General features: G+C 37.1%; 1 long non-coding RNA gene across 1 annotated transcript in view; it reads right to left on the bottom strand.

Annotated features, from left to right (window-relative positions):
• The window catches only part of LOC110351974 (uncharacterized), a 221,914-nt gene that overhangs the window by 6,148 nt on the left and 193,630 nt on the right, over nucleotides 1-22,136 (bottom strand). Inside the window, exons 9-11 of the long non-coding RNA XR_011809124.1 lie at nucleotides 20,162-20,321; nucleotides 11,886-11,958; nucleotides 3,407-3,483 (exon numbers count right to left, since the gene is read on the bottom strand). This is a non-coding gene — a long non-coding RNA (uncharacterized lncRNA). The remainder of the gene's footprint in view (nucleotides 1-3,406; nucleotides 3,484-11,885; nucleotides 11,959-20,161; nucleotides 20,322-22,136) is intronic.

Below are 22,136 nucleotides of genomic sequence, written 5' to 3'. Positions count from 1 at the left end.
ACTTCTGTCTTACTGAATATGGAACTTAATAATTCAAAGGAGACTTCAACAAATGCCTCTTCAGTCTTAGCTACTTGTCTACATTAATTATCCAGCAACTTCTTTCCCACAGGCAGTGAACAGCATATATTAAGTTGTACAAATACTAACTATGGAACTACATAATAAATCCTGGGTTTGCTTATCAGTTTAGCAAACAGAATCTATTTTTCATCACTGACTACAAAAAAACTGTATCAACTAGGCTCACCTAGATCTTTAAACCAGGTGCCTCAGATTAGGTGGTGTGAACAGGCCCCTTCAGAGGAATTACTTATTTCAGCCAGGTTAATTACAATGTTATTTCTGTTTTGTCAAGAAGCTTTAGTACCTCTACAAAGTTCTTCTCAGATCAGACATATTTTCCCATACTATCCAAGACTTACTCAATATAATTGCATATAGCCAGGCAATTTCAGTTGGTCAGTAGAGACATGAAGAGTTCGGAAGTTAAATTCTGCCAAATGTTCTATGTGCCGAGCATGCTCTAGCCCTACACAGCTCATAGCACCTGAAATGCACCCTCTCCACACCAGGACAACAAGAGAGGAAAAGTAAAGAAACTCTGGGACAGATGTGGGAGAGAAAACAAAAGTCTGAGAGAGGACACAGACTGGAATGAGGAGGAACAGAACTCTGACAGAATAGACTCTTTCAGGACCCCAAGACTGTGCAATCACAACACCATTTTGAGTAAAGAGGTGTGAAACCCAAGGGCAAAATGTGTACTTCCATTCCCCTCTAGTGGCAGGTATACTGAAAAAAAAAAAAAAAGCACTCATCAGTTAGTACTTTACTGCTGTGATGCTCACAGTAACCTAAAGTTTTAAAACTTGCCAGTGACCTCTGTAGGGTGAACATTTTCATTATCCCTTCCTCCCTTCCTAGTTTGTAACATTTAAAAAAAAAAATACAGATGTTTAATATGCAAAGTCAAGCACAGATAAATTGGAAAAGTAAGTTTGCAATTTAATACCTAACCAAGAGTATTGCTAGGGCAATACACAATGTAATAACATACGTACATTTTCCAAAGAACTATCATCTACTTTGCTCCAGACTGGTTGGTTCTCACTGAATGCACACATAATTAGTACTGCAATCCCATAACATATAGTGGGAAATTGCCATTTGGCATTCTGGCACTATCCATTCTGTGCAATTATATCTTTAATTTGCATGTTAATAAATGTCAAAGTATGCCTTCTGCTCTGACTTGCTTTCTATTTTTTGTGATAAAATTTGTTTCTCTGCGTATGCATTTCCTGCATTACACCAACATAATGATTCACCTCTAGAAGTCCTAAAACTTGAAGTTTATTTTACTATATTTATTACAGGAAGAGAGATTCCTGTAATACACAGATTGGCATTATGCTAAGAATTAAATAAGTCTGTGATACAAGACAAAGTCAGAAGATCTTCTCCTTGTTCAGTGCCTACCAGAAGAAAAAAAATCTATCCATAAGAACCTTAAAATGGTTGCCATATCAATAGGTAAGAGGTGACCAGGAAATTAAATGTTAGGCAAGATGAAAAGAGATGCCCAAAAAAGCCAGTGGTAACACTGAGAAGAAAGCCCAGAAACCATTCTGTGGTTGTTCAGTGACCCATTCACTGAACTGTGCTTTTCTTCTAAGCTATGACTTGTAGTCCTCCAGTATTTATATAGGATTTATGTAGTTCTTGGCCATTTATGCTAGCAAGACTTCCTGGAAAATCACTGAGAAAAGGAAAAAAAAAAAAATGCATGCTTCACACCAGCAACTAACTTTGTTGGATTATAAGACAAAAGATTAACAGAAAGTACAGTGTGGTAAGACTAGTACGTAGATAGAAGATTAAAGCCACCAAACAACAGACATTGAAAATGAATATGCATGTCTAAATCAAAGGTAGTGTAGCATACAGACAGAAAAAAATAAAAAAGCAAAACAACTCCAAAAAACAAACAGCAAATAAAAAAAACCAACAACAACAACGTCAACAAACACTGAAATAATTATTAGATCTCCCAATTAAAGCATTATTACTCCTCATCTGGGTTTCAGTTGCTGCAAACAAAGGAAAAAAAAAAGTCATATCAGATCCTGTACATTCTAGAAAACAGTACTTCAACATGTTCTGTTGTTTTCTTCTAATTCCAAATTCAGAAATGTGATTGCTCAAGTGAAAACTGCAGTAGAAGAGAAACTATTCTGCTTAATGTATGTTCATTTTCCTGTGGAGTACTGTGATGACTTTATTGAGACCGAATGGAGCACTTCAAAGTGAATTAATTTTTGGTTTGGAGTTTTGTTCGTCTTCCAAATGGTAGTAGATAATTAAAGTGAATTTAAATACTTGTCAACACTAAAACTTATTAAGTGTTGGCACTCTATATATGACCCAGTTTGAAATTCAAACCAAAGCAGTCATGATTTGGGTCACTTGATAAAACCTACAAAAGTCAAGCTCATCTTAATAGCTTCAATAGGATCTATTACATTTTTTTAATATTGTTTATAGAAACACATCAGAGGGACATACTGTAAAAGTTAACAGATCTTATTTAATCTGTTCCCTTTATCCTTAATTGTTTTTATCTTGAATTTCATTCTAGATTTCCAACAACCTTGCCTTCACAGAATTATGTTTGCTCATGGTTTGGATCCCAGAAACCTTTTTGAAACAATATTTCACACTTGTGAACAGTAGGTTTTCTATTTAAAAGTCCGCTTTTCACTAAGCATATAAAAACAGTGACAAAGACTCTACCTGAAGCTGCAGCTAGTTAAAAGGTCCAACTAAGAAGACTGATTTGTTACGTTTATACTGTTAAATTAGCTGTATGAGAGTTTCAAAGATAAATGTGGTAAACAGTTTGAAAAGCCTGAAAACACCAAATGTCAATTTATTTTATTTAATTAATTAATTAATTATTTATTTTTAAGAAAAGCCAGTGTTAAGGAAGCTTATTTTTTTGCTGAAACTCTATGGCATGCTTCCATTTGCAATGTAGGGAAACTTCTCTGTTTTTTAATTGCATGCTCATAAAGTTTTAATTAGCAAAGTTTTAAAAACATGACAATCATGCTGCTGAATATCAGCCACAGTTCTGATTTACAAGTCTGCAAAGGATTACTTGGTAGCAGTCAGGATGGACTGCAGTGCTTAAGCCCAGAAAACTCTAATATGCTATAAACACAGGCAAATGATGGAGTAATTGTCCTTGATAGCACAACTAAGAAGATGTTTAGAAGCAAACCAAAGAGAAGTTGACAGTACCTATCTTTTTGTCAATGGAAAATAGTTTGTGAGTACATCAAACCTGCATTTGAAATTCTGAAGCACTGTTTCATTTTTAGTAAATGCAGGTGCTACTCACAAGGTCTGGGAAAGTCACTTCCAGTGTAGATCATCATCAGCTCTGAGGACACTCAAATCTGTCACAACATAAAGGAACTGTGAAAGGACAGTGAGTATAAGTTATGACACAGTCTAAAAGAAAATATTATTTTTAGTTCACTGTTAAAATCAACAAAATTGTTAAAGCCTAGAAATGTTACTGAAGATACCTGACTAGAAGAGTATTTTGTTTGTTTGCTTGTTTTTTAACTACCTTGTTTGTCTGATGGGAGTGAGCTTTCATTTTATTATTTAAATAAACTGCATCATTAACTACCAGGAGAAGGGAATAGATGAGAATTGGGGTTGGAGTTGTAAAACCTGTTATAATTTTACATTGCAAGACAACTTTCATAATTACGATAAACAAAACAGTTCGCATTCTCATTATTTATCACTCCAAAAAACTCAGAGCCCTTATGTTTAGTACGTAACTGTTCTTTTTTTCTTTTTTCTCTAAAAGGCAGATTCAGACTCACTAACATTGCTCTCACCAAACTAAATGTGAAGTACTTATGTAGAGGCCTATGTTGAATTTACACATATAAACTTCCATAAGCACACATTTCATGAACACAAACATTAATTTAGCTCTGTGTAAATCTCTTCATGGTTTATTTTGTAATTGACTTTCCAAGAATAAAAATTTCCTGGGGGAAAAAAACGAAACAAAACAAAATAAAAAACTGCCAATCTGTGAGCCTCATAGTCTGAAGCATGTTAGGCAGCTGTGGTGGGCTGACAGTGGCCAGCTGTCAGACACCCACAAGCCACTCTTCTCACTCCCACTCTTCAAACAAGGCAGGAAGACAAAGTGAGATTAAAAAAAAAAAAAAAAAAAAAAGAGAGAGAGAGAAAAAAAAATAGAAAGAGGTACAGGCAAAAAACATCTTTTCTTTGCTCTGACACCTCAGAAAATAAATAGTCACTAAGTACATGAGTAACTTCCCAGAACTTGTACACAATATGTAAGGTTAAATGTTGTCATCCTGACTGAGAGCTCAGAGTTACTCGAAGCAATAGCAAAAGAGACATATATTTGTGTAAATCTCTCTCTGTTGTGGTACCTGTGACAGCAAGGGCCCCTCTTGGATATCAGCATGACAGAACGGCCAGAGCTGGGGGAAATGAAATTGCAACCATGCATGGACCACAGTGCTATCTTGAAGTCTTCATCACACAGCAACACTCTTTGCTGTGATGTTGGCTACTGCTGCTGGTAACCAGTTCAAGTCTTGTACCTCAGGGAAGAAGCTTATTCCTAAACCAACCAATTTACTTTTCCCTTAAAACGATTCTACGTTACCAGTCTAGAGGTGGATTATTCTACCCACATCGGTAGAAAAAAAAAAAGAGAGAGAGAGAGAGAGAGAGAGAGAACCAGCATGACAAAGGAAATTCTCAATTTCTCTCTAATATCTAACCATGCACATTAAATTCTGAAAATAGGTTAATACAAATTCTAAATTCATTAAAGTATTAGTCTTTCCAGTGGTTATGCTTGCAAATATTTTACAAGTAATAGTAAATACTGCTTTCAACACATAACAGAGACAGAAACTGGTTTCTGTCAATACTGACTTCAGTGGCAACAATAACTTGATACCTGCCCATTATATCTTTAAATTTGATCATAAAACTTATGATTTATATTAAATACAGTTAGGTCTGATCAAATTCCTAATCACAAGGTATTAAATTTTGATTGTTGTTAAAGGTTTACTTTACAATGACATGCTACTGTCATTTTATCATTTATCTGACTGTGGTCAGATAAAATAAATGTTCAATTTTAGTCAGATTTGAGAATGTTATTTCCTGAACTAATATTTAAGATCCTTAATGTTCCTAAAGAATTATTTGATATCAAGAAGGAGCTATATCTCAGCAAATTCACAGGCAGTATTGCTCCCAGCAATATTGTTACAAGAAATTCAGAATCTCATAAGAAAGCATTTGAAGAGCTATTTGGATTCTAGCCTCAAATGAAAACAGCTAGATAAATGGAATGCGGATTTAAGCATTTTTTGTCATCTATACTCCTTTACAGATAGTCTCTAATCACACTAAAATTATTAGGCTGAGCGATGATCTTCTAAATTCTACACTAGCAGTAATCTCATCTGGTTTAAGCGTTAATTTTTGGCTAAGCTCATTGAAGTCAAAAGATTTTTTAAGACAAATCACAAAGAAAGAGTTAATTATATATTTCAGTATTGAAGGTTCTGTTCAAAGCCTTAAACAGAGCTAACATGCTTGTAATCTAACAGACATATATATCTTTAAATTAAATGCAAAGTAAAGTTTTCTGAAAAGAGTACTTTTTTAAAAAAGAAGGATAATATTATATGTCAGGGTTAGTATCCAGAACAATAAAGTAACTGATATCAAACATGCTTTGAGGATATTTATATGCCCTGAAAATTGTGTTTTAGATAAGTGTTCAAATAAATATTTAAGAAACACAGTACCTTTACTGTCTTCTGATTTTCTTTTTCTTCTTTTAGTCATCAACATTAAGCTACTATTGCAAGATCATAGACATAGCACTCCAGCTCCCGTTTGATTCATATGTATACATAAAGCAGGCCAATTCCTGAGTAGCTTTATTTAAGGCTAACTGGATAAAGTCCCAGAAGGAAAATGAATGAATCAAATGGTAGCTGAAGTCTTGTGATCTTGTTTATGACAACTATGGTCTTGGACAAGTAGCTTGGTGATAGTAAGCAAAAAATGTCATTAATGCATATGGGTAAGTATTTGCTCTAGCATTTATCTGTAAATGTCGTCTTAAAAAAAATAAAATAAAATAAAATGAAAGAAAACAAAAATCCCCTCAGGTTTATTCTTTAATCCCGTTTGATCTCTATTACCATACACACACACACACAAATGGAAGGAAAGTGAGAGAAAAGATTTATACCATATTAACAGCATTACATTCCACTTCAGGAAGTGAGAAAAGGATTGTAATTGTTGTCTTGCACAATTTAAAGATCCCTGTATTTGAGTTAATTAGATAAGCACTTATTTGCTCTTAAATGAAGAAAATTATTTTTGTAATTAGACATAAAAAGGTGTGTCCATTTGGTTTAAAACACATAAGATCTATTCTCAGTTTGAGGAAGTTCAAAGCAACCACCAGTTTCCTCATCAAACATAGGCAAAATATGTTTTTTGGGCAGATTTGTGTATTTTGAGGCCAGAAGTACCATTTTGATTATCTAGTCTTATTTCCTGTATAACATCATGTAACTTCCTGTATAGACCCTCACCAAGTTATTTCTTCGTCAAGTCTTTACTTTCTGATTTTACTTCACCATATGGTTTATAGAACAACCAACCTTAATTCATTCTATGTTGACAGGTTTTTATGCTAGCTCATGTAGAAAAGGGACCAACTGACTTCTGTAAGTACCAGAAAGGAAATGAGGTGGCTGTTACAAGTGACTAGCAAATGTACCTTTGAGCTTTACATTTTCCTGTTTCTGAAACTGCCAATTTATTCTCAGTTTATCTTCTCCTACCTCTTTAAAGTCTAATTAGATCTAAGTCCCTCAATATTTATGGCAAGATTCAAGAACCTCTAAGAATACACACAGCAGAGGCACGCTCCTATTTCAAAGAACTTGTAGCAGATTTGATCAAATTATTTTCATTAATATTCTCATTAACATGAAGAACGGATAAAATTATCCTTGTCATTTGAAAATGCAGTGAGACACTCCACAGACTTAGAATTGCTTTTCCATTCCTTCGTCTGTGTCAAATTAGCAACCAAGTACTTAGTACTAAATCTAATCTTTTTCTGCTTAAGAGATCAGGGCATTCCAACATGACTGAGGGCACCTTGTCCCTGAAGCCAGCAAAAGAGGTGACCTGAAACTGTGCCTGAATGTGCCTGAACTGTCCTGCCTATCAGTCAACACTGGCAAGGTCACAGACTCCATTTACCTTTTTCTCCATTACAAAAGTATCTGAGTAACTCTTCAATTCAAGGTGAGCATTGTTTCTGATGCATAGCTTACCTGACAGAAAAACACTACAAACAGGACAACTAGCAGAGATTTCCTTTCTCTCCAACATTAAAAAAAATATTCACTAAGTTTCCTGGTGCCTAGGAGTTCAGCGGAGCTGATTTATTGAATCACTCTTTAAAAACAGATAGATACCCCAAGTTCCACAATTGACCTCTTGTTCAGGAACATCTGGTCCAACAAAGACACAAAAAAGTTTTCTACACCCATAGATACTAAATCTATTACCCATAATGGTACTTGTGAACCAATAATATAAAAGTATGGCACACAGAGTAAGTAATGATGGGTTTTACTGAGTTTGAAGATACCTTATGACACATATGGTTCCAGGGTCTTCTTTCCTAGGGTGTCACAATCTGCCTAAAATTAATGATGAGGACTGATTCTGGGTCCTACTTCCACATACAAAACATTTTTTACTCTAGGGATCGGGTCATGCTTGGATTACATCATCATCTGTTGGCCCTCCAACAGTGGTGATAAAAAATACTTTGACAGCTACAGGCTAATCTATAACTCAACAATGACTGCAACTGATATTAACAGTTGTCAGTTTATAAACTAAGGATTATCAAGTCAATCCCTTCTTTAATCTCTTGGATTACTGTTCTGTTTATTTTTTCTATGTGTCGAAGAGAAGTTTTATTAAGATAAGCTGAATTTGCTTCATGCACGTCTACTAATTTGGCCTCATTTTACTTTATGTTTCATACTCTATGACTTGCTGGAGAAAAAACAATAGAAAACATGACAGCAGATCTGTACTTGACATAAAACAAGTATGGCTCATGCTCCGCAAATGTCAAAAGTGACCAGAAAACACACCAAACACTCTGATGTCTGGCATCTAAACCCTCTGTGATATTCCTAGGCAAGAAAATGGGTAGGAACCATGGAATGGGAAAAAGAACATATACTGTACTGAGAAGAGCACTGTCTCAATTTTTCACTCAGCAGTAAAATATCCAGAATGGGCCTACAGTAGTTCTCAGGAAGGTCCTTCTACTTGGACTGCCAGCATGAAGCATCTCTTTGAAATGCCTGTTTCACTCTGATGACAGAGTGATGACTATCAAGACATCACTTTGATGTCTTGATACCCCCTCATTTACTGAGTAACCTAGTGCTCACAAGATGTATGTAGGAAATGGTAAACTGGGATTAATTTTCCTCCACAGCTGTACATTTCTCACTTCCCAGGAGAGCACCTTACTGCATGACTGCATGGGAAGGAAGGGGAGTTAACTGCTTCAGTTCTCCAATCTTGCCTCTGAGAATTCAAGACCCATTTTCAAAAGGAGAAACCTAAACAGAAGCTTAGAGAACAGCATTTTGTTGGAGACAGACCTGAAGCATTAAAAAAAAAAAAAAAAAAAAAAAAAAAAAAAAAAAAACACCTTTCTCTAACTGGAGCCTTTCAGAGATTTCACGTGTAGGAAAACCTGCTCTGAAGACTCAGTTCTGATATGTGCACAAAGTAGGCACAGAGACATCCACCACACTCAAGTTCAGGCAACTGAACAAAGTATAACTAATCATATGTAGGCTTTGGGGAACTACAGGATCCTGTTTTCCTCAAAAGCCTGTTTTGAAATCAAGTTTTTGTCATTGTGTTGTAGTAAGGCTAGGTCTGGTCATTAGATGTGAAAGAATCCAGAATTAATTCTCTGTTGTCTAATAGGGCAACTCTTGTCCTGTCACTGATGGATATTTCAGTGGATAACCTCTCATTCTGTTTATTCCTCCATACTGATTCTTTGATATTTGGCTGAGTTATTCCTGAATATTCCCATCAAGAGGAGCATTAAAGAAATATCTCTGCTATGTTAGGTCTCATCTATCTTTTGTTTGGGATAGTTTTCTCTTTAGGTCCCTCATTCTCTGTTAAATGTGACTAATTGGTTAAAAAGTCTGGGAGGGAAGGCACTCTTGCTTCTTTGTTGTTTTTTGTTTGTTTTTTTTGGGGGGGGGGGGGGGAGACCTACTAAGAGACATTCAGCAAGTGACTCTTAAAAAACAAAAAACAAATGACCAAAGCTGTAACTTCTTAGGAAATTAAGCTGAAAAGTAAGAAATCTATTAAAACAGCTATCTCCCAAATCAAGTGCTAGGCTAACAGGTGCTTTCGAAGTGACAGCTTTTAATCTCAATTCCTGCCTTCTTAGGAGTCATTAATCACAAACGATTTAGTCCTGTCTGTAAGCAAACTTTCAAACACTGACTGGTTACACCACTGCCTGGTAACCATGATATGCAATTCCAAACTTCTTTTTCTCTGCCCCAGCATCTCTTTTTTCTGTCACTGTTATTTAGCAGTTGCTTTTATTTATTTATTTATTTATTTTACTTATTTCTGAAAATGATCTTATCTTCCATCGTTTCTCTCCTATTTTTCTTTCTCATTCTCTCAACAGTTGGAGATAATTCTTCCTCTATCTGCCTCCCCTATCCCCTTACCCAAGCGGATTTGTTTGGGGACAGCAGAGGAATTGTCACTTCAGTTCATATTTTAAAGCCTTGTTCAGTCTCCTGCATGAATGCAACAGCACTAAGTAACACTATCAATCCATACTAAGCTCTACTGGATTTACTTTTATTGTTGAAGACTATTTTACTTTTTACTTTGTTGAAGACTACTTTACTTTTATTGTTGAAGACTACAATGGAAAATAGAAGCTTCAAAAGTCATTCCTTGATGAGTAACTGATGCATGTTTAGTTGAGCTAGTGTAGTGGTTTTCTTTTATGGTTCAGTTGTGTTTTCATAAGACTGGAGGAAGGATCTAATTAATGTACTGAATATCATTTCCAGCTGCAATATGCATTTTTTCTGTGACTTAGCATTTTCTGTGCTGTGAAATGGTTGGAAAAATAAATGATTATTTTAAAGAATGATTAGCTCTGAAGCATAAGGAAACATAAGAAAGAAGCTTGCCACATTTAGTAGGTTGATCAGAAACAAAGGAGAGACTGGGGAATGTAAAACTGTTGCTTACAGGAAAGAGGATATTAGTTTTGCAACATGAAAACTGGTATATTTTTCAGAACAGAATTCAAAACATAGTGAGTTCCAGTAGGATTCCTCAAGAGCTAAAGAAAGTACGTAGCTCTTCTGTTATTGGTAATTTCCTCACTTGTATTTAACTTTAAATTATACAAACTGAAAAAGTGTTCCAGTTGACCCAAGCATATAGCTAATATATGTAGGGAGTTTCATATTGTTTGCATTAGAAGGTGAAATTGGCAATGGCATCAGACATCTCTTTGATGCAATCCCACTTAAGTTAAAATAAATGTGCATAAAGTTCTGTCTTCCCCAAGCTCTGCACGGATCCATCAGGAAGAGATAGGGGATGTTTTCTTATACTTCCAAGACTCTTTCCGTCAGATTTTCTACCCCAAATGCTACCCAGCATGCTCACTGTCTCTGGCCACCTCTCTCACATGTGCTACTTTTTCTCTAAAGGAAGAAGCAGTCCAAGCATTTGTTTGGCTTTCTTTCAACTACTACACAGGCCCCTCTACATATTTCTCTGCAGTTCTTTTTAATTATCTGTTTGCCTCTTTCTTGTATATACATACTCCTCCACTACAAAAATTCCCTGTACATGTACTCAGATCCCAGGGGAAATTTCAGACTCTTCTTATGGTGGCATTGCATGTGGCCTGATGCTCCAGGCATTCACAGAATAAGTAGGCGCTGCCTAAGCAAGAACAAGGTAAACTGCTACTGACATTTAGCTAAATGACCTCTCATGCTTATCAGCTGCAATGAGATATCCTGCAACTTCCAACATAACTGGCAGATTTAATTAAATATAATAGTAATATGGAGAAATCTGATTATCATTTTTACAGAATTCTCTTATCTCATTGCAAAGCTTAATCAATTACAAAAGTGTTAATGAGTTTTCTACTTCACTTTATAGTGATAAACTGAATAATGCTGAAGAAGTGCTCAGATATTGCAACAAGGCAAAAACAATACATAAATAAAACAGGTATCTCCACAAATGAGTTAAACAAAGGTCCTAAGAGGGATTTTTTCAGTTTTTCATAGTGCAAAAGTGACATTTTCTTTAAAGACCATAGTTTAATCACTGGCTTACAAAAGGAAATAAATTAGTTCAGGTAGAATAGTCTATACCACAGAGGAAATTAAGTCTGAAAATAACTTACAATGAAGAAATGAAACAAAACAAAAAGAGAAACAGAAGCTGCATAATGGAAGTGTACTGAGTGACTTGGGGTGGCCACCTTCAGGAGCTATAGTGATCATTCATGGTTGTCTCAGACAGGTGTTTCAAAGCAAAACTGGAGCACTGAACCTTATCTAGATAAACTTTATTGGTCATACCACCTGTGGGTGCCAAATTTCACTGGTGCAGGACAAAGTAAAAAGAAATAGCCACATACTCACAGGAAAGGCAACAGCTGGGATTTGATTCAGAGATGCTCCAGGCAGGCAAGAGGAATACAACTTCATCCACTACCTGGTAGAAACAGAGAAAAAGAAACACGTCCAGAGATGGGGAGTGTCAAGAGGGAGTATTAAGCTGAAAACTTTCTGAAATGCAAAGAACATAGCCAACTTTCAGACTTTCTCATTGTACCTTTATACTCTTCTGCCAGTATGTTTCTCTCTTTGCCTATGCTTACCGGACAAGCTGCAGTGGTATAGATGGCGATTCATGTAACTGTGCCTCTTAGAAAACAATTGGAGCTCAGCAAGGTGAGTGGCAATTACTTCTGCTGCTGCACCATGTGCTTCTTGAAATTTCAGACCTTCCACCTCTCTCCAAGTTTTCCCAGCTCCCACGGACACCCAAGGACATTTTGCCCAACCAAAACAGTTTAGTCTGTTTGCTAACATCCTGAGTTTTCATCAGGGACACATCCTCTTTTCCTCCCAGTTGCAACCCACATAACTCACCTGCATCTTTCCAGAACAATCTGGCAAACACTTTCCGACTTTTTGGTCGGATCATTTATACACATATTGGCTCTAAAGCAAGTCCGACTGATTTAAGAATACTTTCTTCTCTCAGTTCATCTTCTGCCTACTCGGCAATTTAGAAGTACTGCCCTCTTACTAGTTCTGGGCCTTGTCTAGCCACTTATATTAGCATCAGTCAAAGTCTCTTGCACAGATCTTAATGTTTTCAGTTATGCTGTCAGATTAACTCTTTCCTCCAAATGTGAGCATCTTTGACTTACTAGAGTCACTATTGCCTCCACAACATTGAAGTCTCTAATTACCAACCTAAATAAAATTATAAAATTTTGGCTTCATATTTCAGCTGTTTATTTTTTGGCAATTTTTCTCACACTTCCACACTCAAAAAATACATATGCTGAGCATGAAAATATAAGAGTCTAAATAAAACTAGGTGCTTGAGAGGTCAGCTGACCAGCAGACTAGCAGAAAATCAAAGATGGAAGAAGCAACTGCATTTGGTGTCAGTAAGCCTCAAGACCAACTTTAATGACTTTCATTAAAAAAAAAAAAAAAAAAAAACTTGTTTCTTTTTTCTTTCCTTTGATACTTTATGAGAGATGTTTTCCATAAATAAATAAATAAATAAATCATGAAGAAAATCAGTTCTTGAAGAATAAATTACACTTAAAAGTCATCTCTGAAGAAGCAACCTACATACTAAGATATAAACTCTACTTAGCATTTATTACTCTTTCTACATCATAAATTCACTTGTAAAAAGCACTAAGTCAACACCCTGAACTTCTACCTGTCTTATTTAAAGAGAAAAGAGTACAAGGAAACTGAAGCTGAAGATACAACATACAGAGGAACTGGGACAAAAGAGAAAAGGTGGCATTCAGGGACTCCACTAAGCTTTGTATGAATCTTTCCTATTCCCACGTAGACTAGGCAAAGCAGAAATGTTCTTTTACTTGCACTTGGTGCTGTGGTTTGCAAGGGTATGTGTTTAGCTGCAACCAGGCAGCCTGCCTTTCCCTGCCACAACCACCCATGCTGACGGGGGCAGCAGTACAGGGGTGGCTGCTGCCCACACTACTGACTCCAGATTTCCTAGCACTTGGGAGTCACCAAACAATTCTGCATCACCTACAACTCTCCAAGGCAGTGAATTTCAGCAGAGCTTTGTACCAAAGGGTCTGCAGAAAGCAGGCAAACAGCATGCTCTGGGGAAGTGCAGTTAGGGTCATCAAACCCAAAACTAGAATACCAGATGCTATTGCACAAATAGCACTGTGAGGGCACCTGCTTATGTTAGGTTAGACTATGGCACTGTATAAACACTGTCTTCAGCCCATCCTTAACTTAACTCAGCTAAATAACGAGCTTTGTTGCATTTGGTCTCGTTTCTAGGAAAACTAACACCGTGTTTACAAAAATAAGGTAATTTAAAATACTTCTCCATTTGATTATTTACTGACTTAAAATCATTTCCAAGGAGACCTTCTGAAAATAATCCAATAGCTTCTGGCATTTAAGAGGGAAGCCACACTCAGTTTATATGGGTCAGCTCTGCCCTCAGATATGTGGCTTTCATTTCAGTGAGACTCCTACACCATATACTACCATCCAAGAACAAAATTAATTAAGCCCTTTGTGTCCAATTATTGGTTCTATTAATATGTGCTGAATTACCTATCTGCTTCCTAATGTGTGTTATGCCTGTACAGAAAAAGGGGACGAAAGTCACTTTTTTTCTTCTCTGTGAGAAGAAAAAAAAAAAATCCCCTCTCTTCAAGACAGTTATATTCCAGTGTAAATGAGAACTAAATCTGACCCTTACTGTTTGTGCACAGTGGAGCTTGTTATGATGAGAATAGCAGTCCTGTGATTGCCACTCTGAGTCATATTTTGAATAATTTTATTGGTGGTCTGGTTGTTTTCTATAAAGATGAGACCACATCTGGTCAAGTGTGCAGTCAGTCAGTTCAGGGCTTCTATTCCCAAATGAATATTGCAAAATTCAGACACTTTACTGACCAGTTTCTTTTTTTTATAGATCCTGGATGTACAGAATTAAATAGTGTATACCTCCCAGAAGCTGTTTCTATCTTAGACCATCTGGGTAAAGAGAGTATCATTTACACTACATAAAATTGTGACATCTGGAAAGAAAAAGGCCAGTCTGATAAGATCACACATATGAGCAGGACTACCCTGTTTTTAATCAGCATTTGTGGGTTTTTGGTTTTTGTTTTGTTTTGTTGGTGGCTTGGTTCATTTTTTCCCCCAAGTGCTTCTGTTTTATTTATTTTATTTTATTTTATTTTATTTTATTTTATTTTATTTTATTTTATTTTATTTTATTTTTAATAGTGGAGTTGAAGTTAATGAGTGTTGGTTTTAAACAAAAGTTGAAATGGAGACAAATTCAACCAAAAAAAGCATCTTCAGTACATATTGCAACCACCATAACTAAAATTATTAGTATGATGAAGAATCATATAAGTATTTATTTAGAAATTAAAAAACAACTGTGTAAGGTAAAGCTGGAGTTTATAGTTTATAGGAGAAAGAACAGATGTTGTCTGATTGAAAGACAAATGAGAAGATTAATACAGCACAAAGTTAACAATGAAATATTTGAAGATGTTTTACTTTTGCCTACCTAAAAATTAAGTGGATTTTCATTTGCAGTTGATGCTACTGGACTTAAAAGCAGGGCTTTCCTCAGAACTGATCTAAGGTGAGGTTGACTTTACACCGGTTCAGGTCTTCTGGCCTAGCACAAATGAGAACCTTGGGACTCACCAATGGTTTCACACTTTCATGGGGTCTTAATGTTTGCTGTTTTGGTGGATAATTATCTCCCTTCACATTCAGGACTAATAAACATTATCCACTAGGTCAGATCATAACAACCATTTAGGCTCCTACTTTTTAAGATTTATATATTTCTTAAAGAAATGCAAAGTTAAACATTAAAATTGCACTGCTTTACCAACATGATTAAATTCTCAAAACAAAACAACAAGAAAAAAAAAAAACATAGTAAATCTGTCTCTTCTTTCTACAGAAAATTCACACATACACTCACTTTTTTTTTTATCTATCCAAGTGCAATCATTTTCAGCTGTCCTTCTTCCCCTCTTTATTTGAGATGACTCATTTCATGCACAACCAAACATCTCATCATGCCCATGTCCAGAATCATCTCTCTGCAGTCAGACTAGACAGTAATACAGAAACCAAGCTAATTTATGCGTCTCCTAGGGAGTTGCATTAAGAGGACCAACATTAATGAAGCAAGTATCTCTGAAGGTTCCCAGGTTATATAAAATCACAGCCCTCACCTGCATTCAGTAGATCTGTACTCCCACTATGATCCAGCCGAATTCCTAATTCTGTATTGTTTCCTCACATGAAACCAAGGCACTCTCTTTAAGATCAGTGTTCCCAGGAAGGCTGTATGAATACATGGAGAATAGCTGGCCCTAGCTGTTGTGTGCGATGAACTTCCTTACCTGGCCCAGATTCAGCACAGCACTTAAGTTCTTACCTTCTTTTTTTCGTCTTCTCTTTTTCCAGTAAAATGAACTAAAAGGAGCATAAGTACTTTGTTGAGTCTAATTTTTCACATTTAAAAGTCAGCACAAAAAAAGTAAAGTCTACTACATTGAGATTCCATTCCCTAAACAAAAGCCCCCACTACATCTGGGTTGCTGAAAGACATTTAAAATGTCTGCACAGGACCTACAGGAGACCCAAGCTCTTCTGGAACTGCAGTTGGAGGCCTTGCAAAATACTCTAGAGTATCTCAAATGGTAAGAGTGTATAGACAGACGAGTTTCATTTCCATTGTGTTTGCTGCTGGAGGAAATTATTACATTTTCACCTCTCCAGATTGCCTCTTTTCAGCCATCCTCACTTCTAAACATGGATTTCTTCCTATTCTTTTTCATCTGGGAATACCAGGTTAAGTGCTATATAACTTCATAAAATCAACAACAGTTCTTGTATTTCCCAACACAATTCCACTATATTGTCTCCTTGTATATAATACTGGGCAGATTTCTCATGTACGGCAAGCTGTCATCTCTTTTCTCACATGCTTTTTTCTGGAATTGTCTCTCAAACATTAAAAATATCTACTCATCTATGCTAACCTTTAGATCCCCTTTATCTGATGACAAGTACTGTACCCACAACCTGGCAGGAAGTGCCACCATGTCCATCATTTTGTTTCTACTCCTATTCAGTATCTGACTTAACTTAATACACTGTAATGAAAATCAGAATTCTGAATTAATTAGGTTTATTGGAAATCTATTTTAGGTTTCCAGTGCCTGATTCACCTCACTGAGGCCTCCTTCTTAAACCATTTAAGGGCATGAATAACCCAAGTAAATAGTCCCATTGACATCAGTTAAAACATACGAATATACATCTAGCTACACACAGCCTGAATCAAGATAGGAATGTAGGCACCTACCTATCACAGAGATACCCAGAAAACCCACATCTAAGCCTTAAAGTGCCTACATTCTTATCAATAAGGTCATATCTGACCAAAAGCCTGCACCAGCCAGTGGTAAGTTACTTAAGACCCTCCAGGCAGCTGCTCGGAGGTACACAAACTTCCCCCCAACAGCAGCTACACAGTCACAGCAGCTGACACTAAATCAAAAAGGCAACGGGAGATTTATGATAGACCTCAAAGGGGGCAGAAGCAGGCCTGCAGCAAGGCGGGCTGTGTGCTTCTCTGGAGGGATTCAATTTGCTATGTGTGTTTAGGTTGCGTATCTCTTCTATTAAACACAAGTTTAACGCTGACTCCTGTTTGCACACCGATGGTTAAAACTGGTCCACAATCACTTCTTAAACATCCTGTCCAAGATATCAGGTTTTATTAACAAGGAAAACTAATTTCACTGACAGATCAAAGTTGACTGTGGCTTCCTTGCAGCTGTTAAAAGTGTTTGAAAGCAGGAATATTTCTTCCGGTTGGGAAAAGCAAGACCAAGCTGTACCCAGGTTTTCAAATATTTTCTTTAAATAAAGGCACAAATAAATTTTTCCTCAGAGAGTCTAGAATAACTATTTTTGAGAGTGAACCAAATACACAATCATTGTGAAAAGGCCCAGTTTGTGATCATACTCAGCACCGCCTGCTCATAAAGAGGCAGCCTTTTAATCTGACTTGGTTTAACATATGCTGTGAGTTGGAATAAGCAACTCAAAATGGCTTGTATGCATCTTCCCTTCCCTGTTCATGAGATTAATCCCATGGAGAACCGTTTCTTCAATGGCTTTTGTTATTTGAACTTCAGTTAGCAATATTTCTCATAAGTGTTGCAATTTCTTACTTCAAGTGTCACTAGTCAAGCTCCAAATTGCGTTAGGCAGGCTCCTCTACTCAATACGGATGCTGCAGTAACCCATCACACCAAAACAGACTGTGGTACAAGCACTTCAGGGTGTACTGCATGGCCTCCTCTCCTGGACCTGTGGCATACAGCAAGAGCTCTTCAAGGCCAGGTGGATGAAAGCTCAGCTGCGTGCAGCAGAAATAGGCCTCAGCCCCTCACAGCAGGCTTGGGAGGATCCAGCACAGCTGCCTCAGTGTGCCAGGAGGCAGAGGGTGACTCTGCCTGGCCATGGCATTAGCCACAGCAATGCTCTGACTGAGAAACCGTGTTCTTCATTAATAATAAATTTTAAATTCAGAGATCATAATTCTGAACATATATTTGACTTTGCAAGGCCCAGCAGTGAGTTGTGTCAATGGAAGTAGGGGAACACAACACTAAAACAACAAAAATAATAATAATAAACAAATCTAGGAAGATGTTGCTACAAGAGGTCTTGTACCTTCTTGTACCTTAAGCCACTCAACTGAGGCATTTTACCTCAATGACTTTCTTTTCCTCGGATACAGCTACCAGAAGAACAGATGGAGTAAAGATGAGTGCTTCAGGAGACAGGGAGGAAAGAGGAGGTTGTGTTAGTGGCCAGTGGCACAGAGCTCCATGTGGCACCCTCCATAACTTTCCCATTTCCTCTTTCACCCTCAACGTAACCTTCCTCCATGGGCACAGAAAAATCAGGCTTGTGTGCATTACCAAGGAATTCTGAGGTACACCGCAGCATTTTCAACCTCCCCAAGGAGCTGAGAACTCCTACCTGCAGACTGCTATTGCCAGAGCGAAGCTATCACCCAAGCAGTCGCTGCCTGAGGGAATCGGCTCCAGTCTTTTCAGCATAACTGTTTTTCTACAGAAACTGAACTGCTTAAATGAAGATTTTCTTCTTCTTTAAATATGTGTGTGTGTGTGTGTGTGTGCGCGCTTTTTTTATAATTTATATATTTTTTGCATATATATTTGTGCCTTTCCTCTGTTTCTTGTTCTTAATCCACCAGTTGATTCCAATGTGCTGCTGATTTAGCTTCAACTTTTTTAGGTAGAAAGTTTTGCACTGAACAGACCAAAATCTTTGGCAGTGTTGCTGCTTGGAAAATGGAAACTGTACTACCAAAATAATTGCTCAGGATGAGGTTAGACTGAGTCTGTGGAGGAGGGATTTCTTTCAAATCACTAGCTTTCACCTGTCAGTATACTGTCCATTTTGGCTCCATGTGGCATATGTATAACTCCAGTGAAAACAGGAAAACTCAAGACCAAAACTCTAACTGGGAAGGCAACTTAAAGTGTTCTGTCCCATTTGAGAAGGGGAGGGGCAGGAGTGTAGTGAAAGTGTATGCTAAATATACTTGAAATGGCTATGTGAAAGATGGGGGGAAAAAAAGTTTACTCAATAAGTGTTAAGCTCAACATTTTTGTAATTCTTTCAACTTTTATTGCTTAATTTAAGATAGTTCAGGTTTGTTTTTTTGAGGTTCTGCACCATTTCTCCTTGACTTCAACTGGATTAACAGGTTTCTCACATTTCTAGAAATTAGCTCTTTCAGTGCCTCAAATGCTAGCCATAGATTTATTTATTTATGTATTTATTTTATCGTGTAAAAGTAGGACTTAGCTTTTAGTTTAGTATAGTCTATCTCTAGATCTTTATTTTTTATTCAGGGAATGTAAGGTAGAAGGGATCATGAAGGGATCATCCACTATCATCTTCTGCATAAGTTCTCCTGCATTAAGTTCAATAATTTGCATTATTCATAAATGCATCTATGAGGAAAAGCTAAAAGGGAATGTTCAAATTTGCAGGACTAATTAAAAAAAAAAAAAAAAAAAATCTCTAGTTCTCCACAGAAATCATTGTATGAGGTTTTCTTCTTCCCCCGGTCCAACTGGTATGACAGCCTGGGATGTTCAGGGGTAGTTGGCATTTCCAGTCAGACTAAATTTTCACTATTCCTTTTGAAGATGCTTTGAGGACCTCATCATATATGAATTGCCTCCACCACCTCAGTCAACTGGAGAGTCACCTATGTCCTTCATTACTACATGACTTATTCTGAATTGGACTGAAACCTCTGAAACCTCATTTAGGACTTAATCTCCCCTATTCTTTAATTGTTAAACTGCTTTAATTATTAAATTATTAAACAGGAAAATGACTTGAAAAGAGAAGTTCATAGAAATGACCCCCCTTCTGAATATAGGCAGTACTCTAAACTGCAGCTTCAAGTGTAGAATATATATATATATTCAAAAACACTTAAATCCATTTACTCTAACTCGCTTTCATTTAGTAACTTTTCAAATCGAGTCCAGACAATTCAGACATTGTTTTACCTGCAGTTGACAGCAGAAATATCTGGGTTGTGCAATAACATATGGAGCCATCTGATGAGAGATCATCCAGCCAGTTGAATACATAGGCAGACAAGCTTCTCCAAAAGTAGCCTCTGTGAGCTGGATCCTGCAAGGTGCTGAGAGCCTTGTCTCCTGCTGACTGCAATGGGAATTGAAAGCAGACAAAAAGTTGTAGGAGATGATCAATATCTCTGAGAACTGGGCCCTTAAGGGGCTCAGGTTTCAAATGCCTGGTTTTTACTGCAGATGTGCAACAGAAATAAAACTTCCTGCAGCTCCACAGAACTGTTACATTGGAACAGAACATAGCCAAATCTTAATGCTTACAGCGACATTAGACCTCTTTCCTAAAACATAGGAGCCAGAAGTACAGATGAGCAAGTTCTAAAATCAGGTTGAAAGCAAAGTCCTTAAGTGTAATAGCCAAGAGTGACAGTTAATTTAATATGCTTATGGTTCAAATTACAAATTTCTGCCCTTTTCAAAGTACTAGATAGAGAAAAAGAAGAGAACAAAAGGGAGAGGGAGAGGGAGAGGGAGAGGGAGAGGGAGAGGGAGAGGGAGAGGGAGAGGGAGAGGGAGAGGGAGAGGGAGAGGGAGAGGGAGAGGGAGAGGAAGAGGGAGAGGGAGAGGGAGAGGGAGAGGGAGAGGGAGAGGGAGCTCAGTCAAATTTTAGAGGCCAGCATTACCTTTTACGATGCCTCTCCATGACATCAGAAGCAGAGGCAGCTGACACAACATAAAGATAACTGGCCTCCAACTCAGAGGCTCCATCTAAATTGTGGGTCTCAGGGATGTATTTGTGTCCTAGATCCATCTTTAACTATGCTCCCAATCTACATTGGCATGAGTGTCAGAGGCTGCTCACAGTCTCCGCTCTGTCCAGGGCAAATCACCCCAGGAACAGGGTTACTCATTTGAGAAGGATGCCTTCGTCCAGGACTCCTGCTTTGCACCCTTTTTGGCCCTTTTTCACATTCTTGCACTACTCCAAGTTGTACATAGCATTACTTCCAGGAAAAACAAATGATTCCTCCACCTCTACCCATTTACCACCATTTTATTACTATTTGTTAGCTTGGTGTTTGAAGCATTGTCCTCCAAGATGTGACCAGAGAACTGAGATGGGCACAATGTAGTGGTTTTTTTTTGTTTGTTTGTTTGTTTGTTTCCATTTATTTCCCCAGAAAAGTGCTCTTCCCAACAGACTGTTATACCAAACATTTACACTATAACTATTATTCTTTATTTTGAATTGAAACTACCACAGCTACCATGATGTTAGACAAACTCTGCATTTCTGCCTTTGGTTAGCTTTTTATCTGTCAGTTAATCGTTTATTGTTTTATTTGGAAATGTTTGCACTGCTAAGTTTGTGTCTGGTCACAATAGTTGGTTGTTTAGAAAAGATTTGAAAACTTCTCTAAAAGGGTGTCAAACATCTCTTAGATAATACAGAAGACTTACTCACTACTAAAAAGCTGCATAGTCAATTGCTCAAAGACACATTATTTGATGGCAGGCCAACGATCCACTTTACAAATTCATGACCCGATATATTTAAGTGAAAATAGGTAGCTAGGCAAAGTATATGAAAAAAGAAAAATGACATATGAGACCAAATAAAAAAGATCCTTTCAACAAAAAATACTAAATATGTACAACTATTCCAGATGTTTCTTGAGATGAAACAAAACATACAGCGATTGTTAACAGATTGATGATAGAGGATTAAAATGGATGGAAAAAAATTCCAAGGCATTGAATATATATGACACCTGAAGGCTTCGAGGTTAGGCTGGAAGCCCCAGGAGAATTAAGGCTCCAGGACATCGGTCATCCATCAGGTATCTGTACAAGGCTAAAAGAAACCCACTAGTGGGGGAAACATTAAAGAACATTCATGAACAGGAGGGGAATGAAAATGTCCAAACATATGGAAGAATTACTGCAC

Source organism: Anas platyrhynchos, chromosome 4, assembly GCF_047663525.1.
Source record: "Anas platyrhynchos isolate ZD024472 breed Pekin duck chromosome 4, IASCAAS_PekinDuck_T2T, whole genome shotgun sequence".
Classification (NCBI taxonomy): Eukaryota; Metazoa; Chordata; class Aves; order Anseriformes; family Anatidae; genus Anas; species Anas platyrhynchos.
Note: the sequence above shows the minus strand (reverse complement) of the source record. Positions and strands in the feature narration are given on the sequence as shown.